The sequence below is a fragment of the Pseudophryne corroboree genome, unplaced genomic scaffold (assembly GCF_028390025.1).
Source record: "Pseudophryne corroboree isolate aPseCor3 unplaced genomic scaffold, aPseCor3.hap2 scaffold_1020, whole genome shotgun sequence".
Classification (NCBI taxonomy): Eukaryota; Metazoa; Chordata; class Amphibia; order Anura; family Myobatrachidae; genus Pseudophryne; species Pseudophryne corroboree.
In genome coordinates, this window is record NW_026967647.1 from 158762 (window position 1) to 177637 (window position 18876).

The following is an 18876-nucleotide window of genomic DNA, read 5'->3' on the forward strand; positions in this document are numbered from 1 at the left end:
GGTGGTTCAATCCCACCCAGGGATGTAATTGACCTTGTTATCAGATTTTGGTGATCTTTAAGTAGACAAGTCAAAATTTCAAACCCCCTTCTTATGGTGTAGGGTACCTGGCCTACTCTGATGTAATCAGAGTTAGATTTGAATCAGTGATTTTATAAAAAAAACAGCTAGGAAGCACAATTTAGCAGTGGGTTGCAGAGAAAAAGAAATATGCTGGCAGAAAAATCCAATTGAGTGATTAAACAGCTCTTCATTTTCTGGCTTTATTTTTATGCTAACGAATTTGTTCTCTGAAAAGTGTCCACAAAGCCAAGTATCTGATTAACATATTTGTAGGGATGGTTTTTCACCTATTACTAAATTAAACTTGCTTCATTGGAAAGGCAGCAAGATGCATCCTCATTTCAATATCTACTGAAATAATACAGGTTGACACCAGGAAACATTAACGCCACTGCATCCTTGATGCTTTCTCATGTGGAAGTCTGTTTAATGTGAAAACAAGGTGATATCTAATTAGCACACAGGTAAGGAATTAAGAAAATCTTTATTTAAGGGTGAAGATGTTTCTCACAAAATCGTTGCCCCAATGCATCATTGAAATTCAAGCTGGAAAGATGATTTTAATATATCACTTGTACATTTTGTATTGCTCTTCTGGTGACAATGTAGTTTGTTTTTGTCAATTACCATTTTAATAATCGGATAAAGAAAATTAATTGGATTTTTGAAAGAAAACAATACTGTCAATATACTATTAAAACAAATTAAAATGGTAAAAGTTATTGTACTTTAAGTAAAAATAAAAGCTAAAATATCAATCCCAGTTTTGGATTACTTTAATGAACAAAAAAAAAATGCATATAGCAAAGGATAGTTTCAATCTGCCTACCTCTGGGTTATGGGCCCAGCATGCTTCCATTGTAGTACTCTGCTGCACATGTAAGTGCAAGAGATCCTGAAGCACTCACTCATCATGCGAAAGTACTAATGTGTTTCTTCATTGGTTGCTGGTGAAACATCTTACAAAAACTCTCCAGATTATTGACTTTTTAAAGTTTTTCTAGGAAACGTTCTAGATGAATGCTTATTAGTCTTTGTCAGTATGTGCTTTTTGCAAAGTGTCTCTGTGGCGCAATCGGTTAGTGTGTTCAGCTATTTATCAAAAGGTTGGTGGTTCAATCCCACCCAGGGACGTAATTGACCTTGTGATCACATTTTGGTGATATTTAAGTAGACAAGTCAAAATTGCAAACCCCCTCTTATGGTATAGGGTACCTGGCCTTCTCTGATGTAATCAGAGTTAGATTTGATTAAGTGATTTTATAAAAAAACAGCTAGGAAGCACAATTTAGCAGTGGGTTGCAGAGAAAAAGAAAAATGCTGGCAGAAAAATCCAATTGAGTGATTAAACAGCTCTTCATTTTCTGGCTTTATTTTTATGATTACAAATTTGTTCTCTGAAAAGTGTCCACAAAGCCAAGTATCTGATTAACATCTTTGTAGGGATGGTTTTTCACCTATTACTAAATTAAACTTGCTTCATTGGAAAGGCAGCAAGATGCATCCTCATTTCAATATCTACGGAAATAATACAGGTTGACACCAGGAAACATTAACGCCACTGCATCTTTGCTGTTTTCTCATGTGGAAGTCTGTTTAATGTGAAAACAAGGTGATATCTAATTAGCACACAGGTAAGGAATTAAGAAAATCTTTATTTAAGGGTGAAGATGTTTCTCACAAAATCGTTGCCCCAATGCATCATTGAAATTCAAGCTGGAAAGATGATTTTAATATATCACTTGTACATTTTGTATTGCTCTTCTGGTGACAATGTAGTTTGTTTTTGTCAATTACCATTTTAATAATCGGGTAAAGAAAATTAATTGGATTTTTGAAAGAAAACAATACTGTCAATATACTATTAAAACAAATTAAAATGGTAAAAGTTATTGTACTTTAAGTAAAAATAAAAGAGCAAAAATATCAATCCCAGTTTTGGATTACTTTAATTAACAAAAAAAAATGCATATAGCAGAGGATAGTTTCAATATGCCTACCTCTGGGTTATGGACCCAGCATGCTTCCATTACAGTACTCTGCTGCACATGTAAGTGCAAAAGATCCTGAAGCACTCACTCATCATGGGAAAGTACCAATGTGTTTCTTCATTGGTTGATGGAAGAAACATCTTACAAAAACTCTCCACATTATTGACTTTTTAAAATGTTTCTAGGAATCGTTCTAGATGAATGCTTATTAGCCTTTGTCAGTATGTACTTTTGCAAAGTGTCGCTGTGGCGCAATCAGTTAGTGTGTAAGGCTATTAACCAAAAGGTTGGTGGTTCAATCCCACCCAGGGACTTAATTGACCTTGTTATCAGATTTTGGTGATCTTTAAGTAGACAAGTCAAAATTTCAAACCCCCTGTTATGGTGTAGGGTACCTGGCCTTCTCTGATGTAATCAGAGTTAGATTTGATTCAGTGATTTTATAAAAACAGCTAGGAAGCACAATTTAGCAGTGGGTTGCAGAGAAAAAGAAATATGCTGGCAGAAAAATCCAATTGAGTGATTAAACAGCTCTTCATTTTCTGGCTTTATTTTTATGCTAACAAATTTGTGCTCTGAAAAGTGTCCACAAAGCCAAGTATCTGATTAACACCTTTGTAGGGATGGTTTTTCACCTATTATTAAATTAAACTTGCTTCATTGGAAAGGCAGCAAGTGATGTCATCCAAGCATTGGGTCAAAGTTGGCTTCAAACCTCGTCTGCTTATGAAAAGAGAAAAGGGGTATGCAGGGCATGGCGGCCTTTTGCGGTGCTTGGATGACCCCTAGTTCGCATTAAATAATGCAGTCGAGTTTCCCACATTTGGGGAAATCACAGAGGTCAGCATACCCAGAATGCAATGAATGAACCGCACCCTGGGAGAACAGTCTTCATGACCATGGTATCTCCTATGCAAAATAAGTATGATTTGGGATAGGGCTGGGGAGGGCCGCTGCTCAGGCACATCTCTGTCAAGTAAAGGAGATTCAACTGAGGCAGCACAAGGGAACTCTCATCTGGGGACAACAACTGCAGGGAGAACACATATTTTCAGATGAACATGGGAGGGCAGAAGGCTGCCTAATACTGAAGCACCCCCAAACAACAAACCAAATGCAACAACTAGTGCAAGCATTCCTGGGGGAAGGCCTGCAGCAGATGGATTTGCATATGGCGATGTCATCCAAGCAGTGGGTCAAAGTTGGCTTCAACCCTCGTCTGCATATGAAAAGAGAAAAGGGGTGTGCAGGGCATGGCGGCCTTTTGCGGCACTTGGATGACCCCTAGTTCGCATTAAACACCTCCACCCTCCGTCGGTGTGGGGCTCATGTTGGCTATGCCCCAGCCCCTGAAGGATTCAAGCTGATTTCTTGCAGCAGCTGGGCACTGTAACAGCTCCAGAGCTGCTCTGTAAGGCAAGTAAAAGGGTGTGGGCCCTGCAGCAATACCTGTAGTTCGCATTGTGCGAGACCCCTAGTTCGCATTAAACACCCCCACCCTCCTTCGGTGTGGGGCTCATGTTGGCCATGCCCCAGCCCCTGAAGCATTCACGCTGATTTCTTGCAGCAGCTGGGCACTGTAACAGCTCAAGAGCTGCTCTGTAAGGCAAGTAAAAGGGTGTGGGCCCTGCAGCACTACCTGTAGTTTGCATTGTGCATTGGAAGGCACAAAGTAAGCAGACGGGAGGAGAAGTCAGGATAGTGCACAAGGGTATAGACGGGAGGGGCTCAAGAAAAAAGAAGTGGAAACAGACAGCAAACTAGGCTTCCAATGCACAATGCAAACTACAGGTAGTGCTGCAGGGCCCACACCCTTTTACTTGCCTTACAGAGCAGCTCTGGAGCTGTTTAATCACTCAATTGGATTTTTCTGCCAGCATAATTTTTCTCTTACGTCCTAGAGGATGCTGGGGATTCCGTAAGGACCATGGGGGATAGACGGGCTCCGCAGGAGACATGGGCACTTTAAGAAAGACTTTAGATCTGGGTGTGCACTGGCTCCTCCCTCTATGCCCCTCCTCCAGACCTCAGTTTACTACTGTGCCCAGAGGAGACTGGGTGCTTTTCAGGGAGCTCTCCTGAGTTTCCTGACAGAAAGTATATTTGTTAGATTTTTTTATTTTCAGGGAGCCTGCTGGCAACAGACTCCCTGCATCGAGGGGCGGAGGGGAGAGATGCACACCTACTTCTGTGAGTTGATAGGCTCTGCTTCTTAGGCTACTGTACAGCATTAGCTCCAGAGGGATCGGTACGCAGGTCTCACCCTCGCCGTCCGTCCCAGAGCCGCGCCGCCGTCCCCCTCGCAGAGCCGGAAGATAGAAGCCGGGTGAGTATGAGAAGAAAAGAAGACTTCAGAGGCGGCGGAAGACTTCATGATCTTCACTGAGGTAACGCACAGCAGTAAAGCTGTGCTCCATTGCTCCAATACACCTCACACACGGCAGTCAGTGTAAGGGTGAAGGGCGCAGGGGGGACGCCCTGGGCAGCAATATAGACCTCTCTTTGGCAAAATAAATATATATGCAGCTAGGCACTGTATATATATATATAAGAGCCCCCGCCATTTTTTTTACTATATTTGAGCGGGACAGAAGCCCGTCGCTGAGGGGGTGGGGCTTCTCCCTCAGCACTCACCAGCGCCATTTTCTCCACAGCACCGCTGAGGGGAAGCTCCACGGACTCTCCCCTGCTTATACCACGGTAGAAAGAGGGTCTTAAAGAAGAGGGGGGCACATAATTAGGCGCATATATATATGGAAATACAGCGCTACTGGGTAAACATAAAATTATTGTGTTTTTTTCCTGGGTCATATAGCGCTGGGGTGTGTGCTGGCATACTCTCTCTCTCTGTCTCTCCAAAGGGCCTTGTTGGGGAACTGTCCTCAGATAAGAGGATTCCCTGAGTGTATGGTGTGTCGGTACACGTGTGTCGACATGTCTGAGGTAGAAGGCTCTCCTAGAGAGGAGCAGGAGCAAATTAATGTGGTGTCTCCATCGACAACGCCGACACCTGACTGGATGGATATGTGGAATGTTTTAAGTGCTAATGTAAACTTATTACACAAGAGATTAGACAAAGCTGAAGCTAGGGAACAGTCAGGGAGTCAACCCATGCCTGTCCCTATGTCGCAGGGACCTTCGGGGTCTCAAAAGCGCCCACTATCCCAAATAGTTGACACAGATACCGACACAGATTCTGACTCCAGTGTCGACTACGATGATGCAAAGTTACAGCCAAAATTGGCTAAATGTATTCGATATATGATTATTGCAATAAAAGATGTTTTGCACATCACAGAGTCCCCTGTCCCTGACACGAGGGTACACATGTATAAGGGAAAGAAACCTGAGATAACCTTTCCCTCCTCACATGAGTTGAACGAATTATGTGAAAAAGCTTGGGAATCTCCAGACAAAAAGCTGCAGATTCCCAAAAGGATTCTTATGGCGTATCCTTTCCCGCCAATGGACAGGATACGGTGGGAATCCTCCCATAGGGTGGATAAAGCATTGACACGCTTATCCAAAAAGGTAGCGCTGCCATCCCAGGATACGGCTACCATCAGGGACCCTGCTGACCGCAAGCAGGAGGTTACCCTAAAGTCCATTTACACACATTCTGGTACCTTACTCAGACCGGCAATTGCGTCGGCCGGGGTTGTAGCGCGGTGGCAGCATGGACAGATACCTTATCAGCAGAGATTGAGACCCTAGATAAGGATGCTATGTTATTGACCATAGGGCATATAAAAGATGCTGTCCTATATATGAGAGATGCTCAAAGTGACATTAGTCTACTGGGTTCTAGAATAAACGCTATGTCGATTTCTGCTAGACGAGTCCTATGGACCCGGTAATGGACAGGTGATGCCGACTCAAAAAGGCATATGGAGGTTTTACCTTACAGGGGTGAGGAATTGTTTGGGGAAGGTCTCTCGGACCTAGTCTCCACAGCTACAGCTGGTAAATCAAATTTTTTGCCTTATATTCCCTCACAGCCTAAGAAAGCACCACATTATCAAATACAGTCCTTTCGATCACAGAGAAACAAGAAAGTACGAGGTGCGTCCTTTCTTGCCAGAGGTAAGGGCAGAGGGAAGAAGCTGCACAACACAGCTAGTTCCCAGGAACAGAAGTCCTCCCCGGCCTCTACAAAATCCACCGCATGACGCTGGGGCTCCGCTAAAGGAGTCCGCCCAGTTGGGGGCACGTCTTCGAGTTTTCAGCCACATCTGGGTTCATTCGCAGGTGGATCCCTAGGCAATAGAAATTGTTTCTCAGGGTTACAAGCTGAAATTCGAAGAGGTGCCTCCTCGCCGGTTTTTCAAATCGGCCCTACCATCTTCTCCCCAGGAAAGGGAGATAGTGTTAAATGCAATTCACAAATTGTATCTTCAACATATGCAGATGAGGGTTCCAGCCAACTTTGGCCCACTGCTTGGATGACATCACCGTATGCAAATCCGTCTTCTGCAGACCTTCTCCCAGGAATGCTTGTACTAGTTGTTGCATTTGGTTTGTTGTTTGGGCGTGCTTCAGTATTAGGCAGCCTTCTGCCCTCCCATGTTCATCTGAAAATATGTGTTCTCCCGGCAGTTGTTGTCCCCAGATGAGAGTTCCCTTGTGCTGCCTCAGTTGAATCTCCTTTACTTGACAGAGATGTGCATGAGCAGCGGCCCTCCCCAGCCCTATCTCAAATCATACTTATTTTGCATAGGAGATACCATGGTCATAAAGATTGTTCTCCCAGGGTGAGGTTCATTCATTGCATTCTGGGTATGCTGACCCCTGTGATTTCCCCAAATGTGGGAAACTCAACTGCATTATTTGTGGTAGTGGGGGACTGTGTTTGTGTTTTCCTCTGGTCAGCTCTGGTAAAAGTCAGATTTCTTTGTCTCAGATCTTCCTCTAGCCTTGTTCTTCTTTCGAGAGTTCCATTGTGCTGCCTCAGTTTGACCTCCTTCACTTGACAGGGGGGTACCCGAGCAGCGACCCTCCCCAGCTCTAGCCCAACTCCTACATACCTGCCAGGTGAGATACTATGATCATGAAGGTGCTTCTCCCAGGGCAAGGCTCACCCATTGCACTCTGGGTGTGCTGCTCCTGCGATTTCCCCAAATGTGGGAAACTTGACTGCATAATTTGTGTTTCCCCTGGTCGGCTCTCGTATAATTCAGATCTCTTTGTCTCAGGTCTCTCTCCAGCCTAGTTTGCTGTCTGTTTCCACTTCTGTTTTCTTGAGCCGCTCCCTTCTATGCCCTTGCGCACTATCCTGACTTCTCCCGTCTGCTTACTTTGTGCCTTCCAACGCACAATGCGAACTACAGGTAGTGCTGCAGGGCCCACACCCTTTTACTTGCCGTACAGAGCAGCTCTGGAGCTGTTACAGTGCCCAGCTGCTGCAAGAAATCAGCTTGAATGCTTCAGGGGCTGGGGCATAGCCAACATGAGCCCCACACCGAAGGAGGGTGGAGGTATTTAATGCGAACTAGGGGTCATCCAAGCACCGCAAAAGGCCGCCATGCCCTGCATAACCCTTTTCTCTTTTCATATGCAGATGAGGGTTCCAGCCAACTTTGGCCCACTGCTTGGATGACATCACCGTATGCAAATCCGTCTTCTGCAGACCTTCTCCCAGGAATGCTTTTACTAGTTGTTACATTTGGTTTGTTGTTTGGGGGTGCTTCAGTATTAGGCAGCCTTCTGCCCTCCCATGTTCATCTGAAAATATGTGTTCTCCCTGCAGTTGTTGTCCCCAGATGAGAGTTCCCTTGTGCTGCCTCAGTTGAATCTCCTTTACTTGACAGAGATGTGCCTGAGCAGCGGCCCTCCCCAGCCCTATCCCAAATCATACTTATTTTGCATAGAAGTTTCCATGGTCATGAAGATTGTTCTCCCAGGGTGAGGTTCATTCATTGCATTCTGGGTATGCTGACCCCTGTGATTTCCCCAAATGTGGGAAACTCGACTGCATTAATTGTGGTAGTGGGGGACTGTGTTTGTGCTTTCCTCTGGTCAGCTCTGGTAAAAGACAGATTTCTTTGTCTCAGATCTTCCTCTAGCCTTGTTCTTTTTTCGAGAGTTTCCTTGTGCTGCCTCAGTTGGATCTCCTTCACTTGACAGGGGGGTGCCCGAGCAGCGACCCTCCCCATCTCTAGCCCAACTCCTACTTACCTGCCAGGTGAGATACTATGATCAGGAAGGTGCTTCTCCCAGGGCAAGGCTCACCCATTGCACTCTGGGTGTGCTGCTACTACGATTTCCCCAAATGTGGGACACTTGACTGCATAATTTGTGTTTCCTCTAGTCGGCTACTCGTATAATTCAGATCTCTTTGTCTCAGGTCTCTCTCCAGCCTAGTTTGCTGTCTGTTTCCACTTCTCTTTTCTTGAGCCGCTGCCTTCTATGCCCTTATGCACTCTCCTGACTTCTCCTGTCTGCTTACTTTGTGCCTTCCAACGCACAATGCAAACTACAGGTAGTGCTGCAGGGCCCACACCCTTTTACTTGCCTTTCAGAGCAGCTCTGGAGCTGTTACAGTGCCCAGCTGCTGCAAGAAATCAGCTTGAATGCTTCAGGGGCTGGGGCATAGCCAACATGAGCCCCACACCGACGGAGGGTGGAGGTGTTTAATGCGAACTAAGGGTCATCCAAGCGCCGCAAAAGGCCGCCATGCCCTGCATACCCCTTTTCTCTTTTCATATGCAGATGAGGGTTCCAGCCAACTTTGGCCCACTGCTTGGATGACATCACCGTATGCAAATCCGTCTTCTGCAGACCTTCCCCCAGGAATGCTTGTACTAGTTGTTGCATTTGGTTTGTTGTTTGGGGTGCTTCAGTATTAGGCAGCCTTCAGCTCTCCCATGTTCATCTGAAAATATGTGTTCTCCCTGCAGTTGTTGTCCCCAGATGAGAGTACCCTTGTGCTGCCTCAGTTGAATCTCCTTTACTTGAAAGAGATGTGCCTGAGCAGCGGCCCTCCCCAGCCCTATCCCAAATCATACTTATTTTGCATAGGAGATACCATGGTCATGAAGATTGTTCTCCCAGGGTGAGGTTCATTCATTGCATTCTGGGTATGCTGACCCCTGTGATTTCCCCAAATGTGGGAAACTCGACTGCATTATTTGTGGTAGTGGGGGACTGTGTTTGTGCTTTCCTCTGGTCAGCTCTGGTAAAAGTCAGATTTCTTTGTCTCAGATCTTCCTCTAGCCTTGTTCTTTTTTTGAGAGTTTCCTTGTGCTGCCTCAGTTGGATCTCCTTCACTTGACAGGGGGGGTGCCCGAGCAGCGACCCTCCCCAGCTCAAGCCCAACTCCTACTTACCTGCCAAGTGAGATACTATGATCAGGAAGGTGCTTCTACCAGGGCAAGGCTCACCCATTGCACTCTGGGTGTGCTGCTCCTACGATTTCCCCAAATGTGGGACACTTGACTGCATAATTTGTGTTTCCTCTGGTCGGCTACTCGTATAATTCAGATCTCTTTGTCTCAGGTCTCTCTCCAGCCTAGTTTGCTGTCTGTTTCCACTTCTCTTTTCTTGAGCCCCTGCCTTCTATGCCCTTGTGCACTCTCCTGACTTCTCCTGTCTGCTTACTTTGTGCCTTCCAACGCACAATGCAAACTACAGGTAGTGCTGCAGGGCCAACACCCTTTTACTTGCCTTACAGAGCAGCTCTGGAGCTGTTACAGTGCCCAGCTGCTGCAAGAAATCAGCTTGAATGCTTCAGGGGCTGGGGCATAGCCAACATGAGCAGCAAGATGCAGCACTGGACTATTAGTAATGTACTGTTGTATGCTGAGCACCACAATGCAGCACAAGACAATGAGCAGTGATACTGAGCACTGATGAGGATACTACTGAGAACTGACACTGAGCAGGAGAGACACACTACTAGTATTACTGAGCAGCAATAAGTAACCACTGATACTGGGCACTGATATTGAGATTTCCACTGAGAGAACATAGCCACGTCCTCTCCGCTCTCTCTTCAATGCACGAGTAAAAATGGCGGCAACGCGCAGCTCTTTATATGGAATCCGAATCTCGCGAGAATCCGACAGCGGGATGATGACATTTTCCCTTGTTCAGGTTTTCCGAGTCAGGCGGGAACAACCGAGCCTGCCACGGACCAGTGTAAACCACGTGGAGTTCGTCGGGAATTCGGTTCTCGGAGAACCGAACCCGCTCCTCTATATATACTATATTACTATGTTACTGTAGTATACAGAACACCACAATGCAATGAGCAGTGATAGTGAGCACTGATGAGGATACTAGAACTGACACTGAGCAGCAAGATGCAGCACTGGACTATTAGTAATGTACTGTTGTATGCTGAGCACCACAATGCAGCACAAGACAATGAGCAGTGATACTGAGCACTGATGAGGATACTACTGAGAACTGACACTGAGCAGGAGAGACACACTACTAGTATTACTGAGCAGCAATAAGTAACCACTGATACTGAGCACTGATATTGAGATTTCCACTGAGAGAACATAGCCACGTCCTCTCCGCTCTCTCTTCAATGCACGAGTAAAAATGGCAGCAACGCGCAGCTCTTTATATGGAATCCGAATCTCGCAAGAATCCGACAGCGGGATGATGACATTTTCCCTTGTTCAGGTTTTCCGAGTCAGGCGGGAACAACCGAGCCTGCCTCGGACCAGTGTAAACCACGTGGAGTTCGTGGGGAATTCGGTTCTCGGAGAACCGAACCCGCTCCTCTCTACCTTATACCCATCAATTTTTTTATTTTCAATCTAAGCCCCTGCAGTTTTCTGTAAGCATCTGCTTCGCTATGATGATCAACAAGTCACAAGGGCAAACACTCAGGGCTTGAGGCGTAGATCTTAGGACCAGCTGCTACAAGCATGGCAGAGGTGTCACTATCACTGGTGACACCCAGAAAGGTGGCGAGGGAGATTGTAATGCAGTGCGCGCAGATAAACAGCGCAATGGTAAAAAGGAGGCATGGTTTCATAGGTAGGGGCGTGGCCTGGTGGCCTGAATCTACATTTTGTTGCTCCGGGTGTCCCGGGGGTTGGGGGCTGCACCCGGGGACTAGTGTGTGAGCTGTGCTGGCTCCTGCACAGTGACAGGGCATGGCCACCCAGCATGACGCCTCCCTTCTTGACCATGCTGTAATTGCAGTCGCACTGCAGTTCAGCGTGATCATAAAAAATGGTGTAGGCTCCTGCTGGTGCAGGCTGTAGAGAAAAGCTGCTGTGACCACGCCCCCTGTGTCTCCTCCGTTGCAGACCCCATTTTGAAGCCTTGCCCCCGGACTAAGAGAAAAGTATGCCCTTGCGCACTATCCTGACTTCTCCTCCCGTCTGCTTAATTTGTGCCTTCCAACGCACAATGCGAACAACAGGTGGTGCTGCAGGGCCCACACCCTTTTACTTGCCTTACAGAACAGCTCTGGAGCTGTTACAGTGCCCAGCTGCTGCAAGAAATCAGCTTGAATGCTTCAGGGGATGGGGCATGGCCAACATGAGCCCCACACCAAAGGAGGGTGGGGGTGTTTAATGCGAACTAGGGGTCATCCAAGCACTGCAAAAGGCCGCCATGCCCTGCATGCCCCTTTTCTCTTTTCATATGCAGATGAGGGTTCCAGTCAACTTTGGCCCACTGCTTGGATAACATCACCGTATGCAAATCCGTCTGCTGCAGACCTTCCCCAAGGAGTGCTTGTACTAGTTGTTGCATATGGTTTGATATTTGATGGTGCTTCAGTATTAGGCAGCCTTCCGCCCTCCCATGTTCATCTGAAAAGATGTGGTCTCCCTGCAGTTGTTGTCCCCAGATGAGAGTTCCCTTGTGCTGCCTCAGTTGAATCTCCTTTACTTGACAGAGATGTGCCTGAGCAGCGGCCCTCACCAGCCCTATCCCAAATCATACTTATTTTGCATAGGAGATACCATGGTCATGAAGATTGTTCTCCCAGGGTGAGGTTCATTCATTGCATTCTGGGTATGCTGACCCCTGTGATTTTCCCAAATGTGGGAAACTCGACTGCATTATTTGTGGTAGTGGGGGACTGTGTTTGTGCTTTCCTCTGGTCAGCTCTGGTAAAAGTCAGATTTCTTTGTCTCAGATCTTCCTCTAGCCTTGTTCTTCTTTCGAGAGTTCCCTTGTGCTGCCTCAGTTGGATCTCTTTCACTTGACAGGGGGGTGCCCGAACAGCGACCCTCCCCAGCTCTAGCCCAACTCCTACTTACCTGCCAGGTGAGATACTATGATCATGAAGGTGCTTCTCCCAGGGCAAGGCTCACCCATTGCACTCTGGGTGTGCTGCCCCTGCGATTTCCCCAAATGTGGGAAACTTGACTGCATAATTTGTGTTTCCCCTGGTCGGCTCTCGTATAATTCAGATCTCTTTGTCTCAGGTCTCTCTCCAGCCTAGTTTGCTGTCTGTTTCCACTTCTCTTTTCTTCAACCGCTCCCTTCTATACCCTTGTGCACTATCCTGACTTCTCCTCCCGTCTGCTTACTTTGTGCCTTCCAATGCACAATGCAAACTACAGGTAGTGCTGCAGGGCCCACACCCTTTTACTTGCCTTACAGAGCAGCTCTGGAGCTGTTACAGTGCCCAGCTGCTGCAAGAAATCAGCTTGAATGCTTCAGGGGATGGGGCATGGCCAACATGAGCCCCACACCAAAGGAGGGTGGAGGTGTTTAATGCGAACTAGGGGTCATCCAAGCACCGCAAAAGGCCGCCATGCCCTGCACGCCCCTTTTCTCTTTTCATATGCAGATGAGGGTTGAAGCCAACTTTGACCCACTGCTTGGATGACATCACCGTATGCAAATCCGTCTTCTGCAGAACTTCCCCCAGGAATGCTTGCACTAGTTGTTGCATTTGGTTTGTTGTTTGGGGGTGCTTCAGTATTAGGCAGCCTTCTGCCCTCCCATGTTCATCTGAAAATATGTGTTCTCCCTGCAGTTGTTGTCCCCAGATGAGAGTTCCCTTGTGCTGCCTCAGTTGAATCTCCTTTACTTGACAGAGATGTGCATGAGCAGCGGCCCTCCCCAGCCCTATTCCAAATCATACTTATTTTGCATAGGAGATACCATGGTCATGAAGATTGTTCTCCCAGGGTGAGGTTCATTCATTGCATTTTGGGTATGCTGACCCCTGTGATTTCCCCAAATGTGGGAAACTTGACTGCATTATTTGTGGTAGTGGGGGACTGTGTTTGTGCTTTCCTCTGGTCAGCTCTGGTAAAAGTCAGATTTCTTTGTCTCAGATTTTCCTCTAGCCTTGTTCTTCTTTCGAGAGTTCCATTGTGCTGCCTCAGTTGGATCTCCTTCACTTGACAGGGGGGTACCCGAGCAGCGACCCTCCCCAGCTCTAGCCCAACTCCTACTTACCTGCCAGGTGAGATACTATGATCATGAAGGTGCTTCTCCCAGGGCAAGGCTCACCCATTGCACTCTGGGTGTGCTGCCCCTGCGATTTCCCCAAATGTGGGAAACTTGACTGCATAATTTGTGTTTCCCCTGGTCGGCTCTCGTATAATTCAGATCTATTTGTCTCAGGTCTCTCTCCAGCCTAGTTTGCTGTCTGTTTCCACTTCTCTTTTCTTCAGCCGCTCCCTTCTATACCCTTGTGCACTATCCTGACTTCTCCTCCCGTCTGCTTACTTTGTGCCTTCCAATGCACAATGCAAACTACAGGTAGTGCTGCAGGGCCCACACCCTTTTACTTGCCTTACAGAGCAGCTCTGGAGCTGTTACAGTGCCCAGCTGCTGCAAGAAATCAGCTTGAATGCTTCAGGGGATGGGGCATGGCCAACATGAGCCCCACACCAAAGGAGGGGGGAGGTGTTTAATGCGAACTAGGGGTCATCCAAGCACTGCGAAAGGCCGCCATGCCCTGCATGCCCCTTTTCTCTTTTCATATGCAGATGAGGGTTCCAGTCAACTTTGGCCCACTGCTTGGATAACATCACCGTATGCAAATCCGTCTGCTGCAGACCTTCCCCCAGGAGTGCTTGTACTAGTTGTTGCATATGGTTTGATATTTGATGGTGCTTCAGTATTAGGCAGCCTTCCGCCCTCCCATGTTCATCTGAAAAGATGTGATCTCCCTGCAGTTGTTGTCCCCAGATGAGAGTTCACTTGTGCTGCCTCAGTTGAATCTCCTTTACTTGACAGAGATGTGCCTGAGCAGCTGCCCTCACCAGCCCTATCCCAAATCATACTTATTTTGCATAGGAGATACCATGGTCATGAAGATTGTTCTCCCAGGGTGAGGTTCATTCATTGCATTCTGGGTATGCTGACCCCTGTGATTTTCCCAAATGTGGGAAACTCGACTGCATTATTTGTGGTAGTGGGGGACTGTGTTTGTGCTTTCCTCTGGTCAGCTCTGGTAAAAGTCAGATTTCTTTGTCTCAGATCTTCCTCTAGCCTTGTTCTTCTTTCGAGAGTTCCCTGGTGCTGCCTCAGTTGGATCTCCTTCACTTCACAGGGGGGAACCCGAGCAGCGACCCTCCCCAGCTCTAGCCCAACTCCTACTTACCTGCCAGGTGAGATACTATGATCATGAAGGTGCTTCTCCCAGGGCAAGGCTCAACCATTGCACTCTGGGTGTGCTGCTCCTGCGATTTCCCCAAATGTGGGAAACTTGACTGCATAATTTGTGTTTCCCCTCGTCGGCTCTCGTATAATTCAGATCTCTTTGTCTCAGGTCTCTCTCCAGCCTAGTTTGCTGTCTGTTTCCACTTCTCTTTTCTTCAGCCGCTCCCTTCTATACCCTTGTGCACTATCCTGACTTCTCCTCCCGTCTGCTTACTTTGTGCCTTCCAATGCACAATGCAAACTACAGGTAGTGCTGCAGGGCCCACACCCTTTTACTTGCCTTACAGAGCAGCTCTGGAGCTGTTACAGTGCCCAGCTGCTGCAAGAAATCAGCTTGAATGCTTCAGGGGCTGGGGCATAGCCAACATGAGCCCCACACCAAAGGAGGGTGGAGGTGTTTAATGCAAACTAGGGGTCAGCCAAGCGCCGCAAAAGGCCACCATGCCCTGCACGCCCCTTTTCTCTTTTCATATGCAGACGAGGGTTGAAGCCAACTTTGACCCACTGCTTGGATGACATCACCATATGCAAATCCATCTGCGGCAGGCCTTCCCCCAGGAATGCTTGCACTAGTTGTTGCATTTGGTTTGTTGTTTGGGGGTGCTTCAGTATTAGGCAGCCTTCTGCCCTCCCATGTTCATCTGAAAATATATGTTCTCCCTGCAGTTGTTGTCCCAAGATGAGAGTTCCCTAGTGCTGCCTCAGTTGAATCTCCTTTACTTGACAGAGATGTGCATGAGCAGCGGCCCTCCCCAGCCCTATTCCAAATCATACTTATTTTGCATAGGAGATACCATGGTCATGAAGATTTTTCTCCCAGGGTGAGGTTCATTCATTGCATTTTGGGTATGCTGACCCCTGTGATTTCCCCAAATGTGGGAAACTTGACTGCATTATTTGTGGTAGTGGGAGACTGTGTTTGTGCTTTCCTCTGGTCAGCTCTGGTAAAAGTCAGATTTCTTTGTCTCAGATTTTCCTTTAGCCTTGTTCTTTTTTCGAGAGTTCCCTTGTGCTGCCTCAGTTGGATCTCCTTCACTTTACAGGGGGGTACCCGAGCAGCGACCCTCCCCAGCTCTAGCCCAACTCCTACTTACCTGCCAGGTGAGATACTATGATCATGAAGGTGCTTCTCCCAGGGCAAGGCTCACCCATTGTACTCTGGGTGTGCTGCTCCTGCGATTTCCCCAAATGTGGGAAACTTGACTGCATAATTTGTGTTTCCCCTGGTCGGCTCTCGTATAATTCAGATCTCTTTGTCTCAGGTCTCTCTCCAGCCTAGTTTGCTGTCTGTTTCCACTTCTCTTTTCTTCAGCCGCTCCCTTTTATACCCTTGTGCACTATCCTGACTTCTCCTCCCGTCTGCTTACTTTGTGCCTTCCAATGCACAATGCAAACTACAGGTAGTGCTGCAGGGCCCACACCCTTTTACTTGCCTTACAGAGCAGCTCTGGAGCTGTTACAGTGCCCAGCTGCTGCAAGAAATCAGCTTGAATGCTTCAGGGGATGGGGCATGGCCAACATGAGCCCCACACCAAAGGAGGGTGGAGGTGTTTAATGCGAACTAGGGGTCATCCAAGCACCGCAAAAGGCCGCCATGCCCTGCACGCCCCTTTTCTCTTTTCATATGCAGATGAGGGTTGAAGCCAACTTTGACCCACTGCTTGGATGACATCACCGTATGCAAATCCGTCTTCTGCAGAACTTCCCCCAGGAATGCTTGCACTAGTTGTTGCATTTGGTTTGTTGTTTGGGGGTGCTTCAGTATTAGGCAGCCTTCTGCCCTCCCATGTTCATCTGAAAATATGTGTTCTCCCTGCAGTTGTTGTCCCCAGATGAGAGTTCCCTTGTGCTGCCTCAGTTGAATCTCCTTTACTTGACAGAGATGTGCCTGAGCAGCGGCCCTCCCCAGCTCTATCCCAAATCATACTTATTTTGCATAGGAGATACCATGGTCATGAAGATTATTCTCCCAGGGTGAGGTTCATTCATTGCATTATGGGTATGCTGACCCCTGTGATTTCCCCAAATGTGGGAAACTCGACTGCTTTATTTGTGGTAGTGGGGGACTGTGTTTGTGTTTTCCTCTGGTCAGCTCTGGTAAAAGTCAGATTTCTTTGTTCAGATCTTCCTCTAGCCTTGTTCTTCTTTCGAGAGTTCCCTTGTGCTGCCTCAGTTGGATCTCCTTCACTTGACAGGGGGGTGCCCAAGCAGAGACCCTCCCCAGCTCTAGCCCAACTCCTACTTACCTGCCAGGTGAGATACTATGATCATGAAGGTGCTTCTCCCAGGGCAAGGCTCACCCATTGCACTCTGGGTGTGCTGCCCCTGCGATTTCCCCAAATGTGGGAAACTTGACTGCATAATTTGTGTTTCCCCTGGTCGGCTCTCGTGTAATTCAGATCTCTTTGTCTCAGGTCTCTCTCCAACCTAGTTTGCTGTCTGTTTCCACTTCTCTTTTCTTCAGCCGCTCCCTTCTATACCCTTGTGCACTATCCTGACTTCTCCTCCCGTCTGCTTACTTTGTGCCTTCCAAAGCACAATGCAAACTACAGGTAGTGCTGCAGGGCCCACACCCTTTTACTTGCCTTACAGAGCAGCTCTGGAGATGTTACAGTGCCCAGCTGCTGCAAGAAATCAGCTTGAATGCTTCAGGGGATGGGGCATGGCCAACATGAGCCCCACACCAAAGGAGGGTGGAGGTGTTTAATGCGAACTAGGGGTCATCCAAGCACCGCAAAAGGCCGCCATGCCCTGCACGCTCCTTTTCTCTTTTCATATGCAGATGAGGGTTGAAGCCAACTTTGACCCACTGCTTGGATGACATCACCGTATGCAAATCCGTCTTCTGCAGAACTTCCCCCAGGAATGCTTGCACTAGTTGTTGCATTTGGTTTGTTGTTTGGGGGTGCTTCAGTATTAGGCAGCCTTCTGCCCTCCCATGTTCATCTGAAAATATGTGTTCTCCCTGCAGTTGTTGTCCCCAGATGAGAGTTCCCTTGTGCTGCCTCAGTTGAATCTCCTTTACTTGACAGAGATGTGCATGAGCAGCGGCCCTCCCCAGCCCTATTCCAAATCATACTTATTTTGCATAGGAGATACCATGGTCATGAAGATTGTTCTCCCAGGGTGAGGTTCATTCATTGCATTTTGGGTATGCTGACCCCTGTGATTTCCCCAAATGTGGGAAACTTGACTGCATTATTTGTGGTAGTGGGGGACTGTGTTTGTGCTTTCCTCTGGTCAGCTCTGGTAAAAGTCAGATTTCTTTGTCTCAGATTTTCCTCTAGCCTTGTTCTTCTTTCGAGAGTTCCCTTGTGCTGCCTCAGTTGGATCTCCTTCAGTTTACAGGGGGGTACCCGAGCAGCGATCCTCCCCAGCTCTAGCCCAACTCCTACTTACCTGCCAGGTGAGATACTATGATCATGAAGGTGCTTCTCCCAGGGCAAGGCTCACCCATTGCACTCTAGGTGTGCTGCTCCTGCGATTTCCCCAAATGTGGGAAACTTGACTGCATAATTTGTGTTTCCCCTGGTCGGCTCTCGTATAATTCAGATCTCTTTGTCTCAGGTCTCTCTCCAGCCTAGTTTGCTGTCTGTTTCCACTTCTCTTTTCTTGAGCCGCTCCCTTCTATGCCCTTGCGCACTATCCTGACTTCTCCTCCTGTCTGCTTACTTTGTGCCTTCCAACGCACAATGCGAACTACAGGTAGTGCTGCAGGGCCCACACCCTTTTACTTGCCTTACAGAGCAGCTCTGGAGCTGTTACAGTGCCCAGCTGCTGCAAGAAATCAGCTTGAATGCTTCAGGGGCTGGGGCATAGCCAACATGAGCCCCACACCAAAGGAGGGTGGAGGTGTTTAATGCAAACTAGGGGTCAGCCAAGTGCCGCAAAAGGCCACCATGCCCTGCACGCCCCTTTTCTCTTTTCATATGCAGACGAGGGTTGAAGCCAACTTTGACCCACTGCTTGGATGACATCACCATATGCAAATCCATCTGCGGCAGGCCTTCCCCCAGGAATGCTTGCACTAGTTGTTGCATTTGGTTTGTTGTTTGGGGGTGCTTCAGTATTAGGCAGCTTTCTGCCCTCCCATGTTCATCTGAAAATATATGTTCTCCCTGCAGTTGTTGTCCCCAGATGAGAGTTCCCTTGTGCTGCCTCAGTTGAATCTCCTTTACTTGACAGAGATGTGCATGAGCAGCGGCCCTCCCCAGCCCTATTCCAAATC

At 47.7% G+C, this 18876-nt stretch overlaps 17 non-coding genes and 2 pseudogenes across 17 annotated transcripts; 18 read left to right on the top strand and 1 right to left on the bottom strand.

Annotated features, from left to right (window-relative positions):
• Positions 1-2801: 2801 nt before the first annotated feature.
• Positions 2802-2980, bottom strand: LOC134987755 (U1 spliceosomal RNA; annotated as a pseudogene).
• Positions 2981-6754: 3774 nt separating this feature from the next.
• On the top strand, positions 6755-6918 carry LOC134987786 (U1 spliceosomal RNA). The gene has a single exon (XR_010193354.1). It is a non-coding gene; the product is annotated as a U1 spliceosomal RNA (small nuclear RNA).
• A 152-nt stretch (positions 6919-7070) lies between these two features.
• On the top strand, positions 7071-7233 carry LOC134987718 (U1 spliceosomal RNA). Its single transcript, XR_010193304.1, has one exon. It is a non-coding gene; the product is annotated as a U1 spliceosomal RNA (small nuclear RNA).
• Positions 7234-7904: 671 nt separating this feature from the next.
• LOC134987674 (U1 spliceosomal RNA) lies at positions 7905-8068 on the top strand. The gene has a single exon (XR_010193261.1). It is a non-coding gene; the product is annotated as a U1 spliceosomal RNA (small nuclear RNA).
• A 152-nt stretch (positions 8069-8220) lies between these two features.
• On the top strand, positions 8221-8384 carry LOC134987740 (U1 spliceosomal RNA). The gene has a single exon (XR_010193319.1). It is a non-coding gene; the product is annotated as a U1 spliceosomal RNA (small nuclear RNA).
• A 670-nt stretch (positions 8385-9054) lies between these two features.
• LOC134987791 (U1 spliceosomal RNA) lies at positions 9055-9218 on the top strand. Its single transcript, XR_010193360.1, has one exon. It is a non-coding gene; the product is annotated as a U1 spliceosomal RNA (small nuclear RNA).
• Positions 9219-9371: 153 nt separating this feature from the next.
• LOC134987748 (U1 spliceosomal RNA) lies at positions 9372-9535 on the top strand. Its single transcript, XR_010193322.1, has one exon. It is a non-coding gene; the product is annotated as a U1 spliceosomal RNA (small nuclear RNA).
• Positions 9536-11959: 2424 nt separating this feature from the next.
• Positions 11960-12123, top strand: LOC134987726 (U1 spliceosomal RNA). Its single transcript, XR_010193311.1, has one exon. It is a non-coding gene; the product is annotated as a U1 spliceosomal RNA (small nuclear RNA).
• Positions 12124-12275: 152 nt separating this feature from the next.
• Positions 12276-12438, top strand: LOC134987685 (U1 spliceosomal RNA). The gene has a single exon (XR_010193271.1). It is a non-coding gene; the product is annotated as a U1 spliceosomal RNA (small nuclear RNA).
• Positions 12439-13112: 674 nt separating this feature from the next.
• Positions 13113-13276, top strand: LOC134987780 (U1 spliceosomal RNA). Its single transcript, XR_010193349.1, has one exon. It is a non-coding gene; the product is annotated as a U1 spliceosomal RNA (small nuclear RNA).
• Positions 13277-13428: 152 nt separating this feature from the next.
• On the top strand, positions 13429-13591 carry LOC134987696 (U1 spliceosomal RNA). The gene has a single exon (XR_010193282.1). It is a non-coding gene; the product is annotated as a U1 spliceosomal RNA (small nuclear RNA).
• A 674-nt stretch (positions 13592-14265) lies between these two features.
• Positions 14266-14429, top strand: LOC134987738 (U1 spliceosomal RNA). The gene has a single exon (XR_010193317.1). It is a non-coding gene; the product is annotated as a U1 spliceosomal RNA (small nuclear RNA).
• A 152-nt stretch (positions 14430-14581) lies between these two features.
• Positions 14582-14717, top strand: LOC134987731 (U1 spliceosomal RNA; annotated as a pseudogene).
• A 701-nt stretch (positions 14718-15418) lies between these two features.
• Positions 15419-15582, top strand: LOC134987668 (U1 spliceosomal RNA). Its single transcript, XR_010193255.1, has one exon. It is a non-coding gene; the product is annotated as a U1 spliceosomal RNA (small nuclear RNA).
• A 152-nt stretch (positions 15583-15734) lies between these two features.
• Positions 15735-15897, top strand: LOC134987710 (U1 spliceosomal RNA). Its single transcript, XR_010193297.1, has one exon. It is a non-coding gene; the product is annotated as a U1 spliceosomal RNA (small nuclear RNA).
• A 674-nt stretch (positions 15898-16571) lies between these two features.
• LOC134987800 (U1 spliceosomal RNA) lies at positions 16572-16735 on the top strand. The gene has a single exon (XR_010193369.1). It is a non-coding gene; the product is annotated as a U1 spliceosomal RNA (small nuclear RNA).
• Positions 16736-16886: 151 nt separating this feature from the next.
• Positions 16887-17049, top strand: LOC134987677 (U1 spliceosomal RNA). Its single transcript, XR_010193264.1, has one exon. It is a non-coding gene; the product is annotated as a U1 spliceosomal RNA (small nuclear RNA).
• A 674-nt stretch (positions 17050-17723) lies between these two features.
• On the top strand, positions 17724-17887 carry LOC134987781 (U1 spliceosomal RNA). Its single transcript, XR_010193350.1, has one exon. It is a non-coding gene; the product is annotated as a U1 spliceosomal RNA (small nuclear RNA).
• Positions 17888-18039: 152 nt separating this feature from the next.
• LOC134987736 (U1 spliceosomal RNA) lies at positions 18040-18202 on the top strand. The gene has a single exon (XR_010193315.1). It is a non-coding gene; the product is annotated as a U1 spliceosomal RNA (small nuclear RNA).
• The last annotated feature ends 674 nt before the right edge of the window (positions 18203-18876 follow it).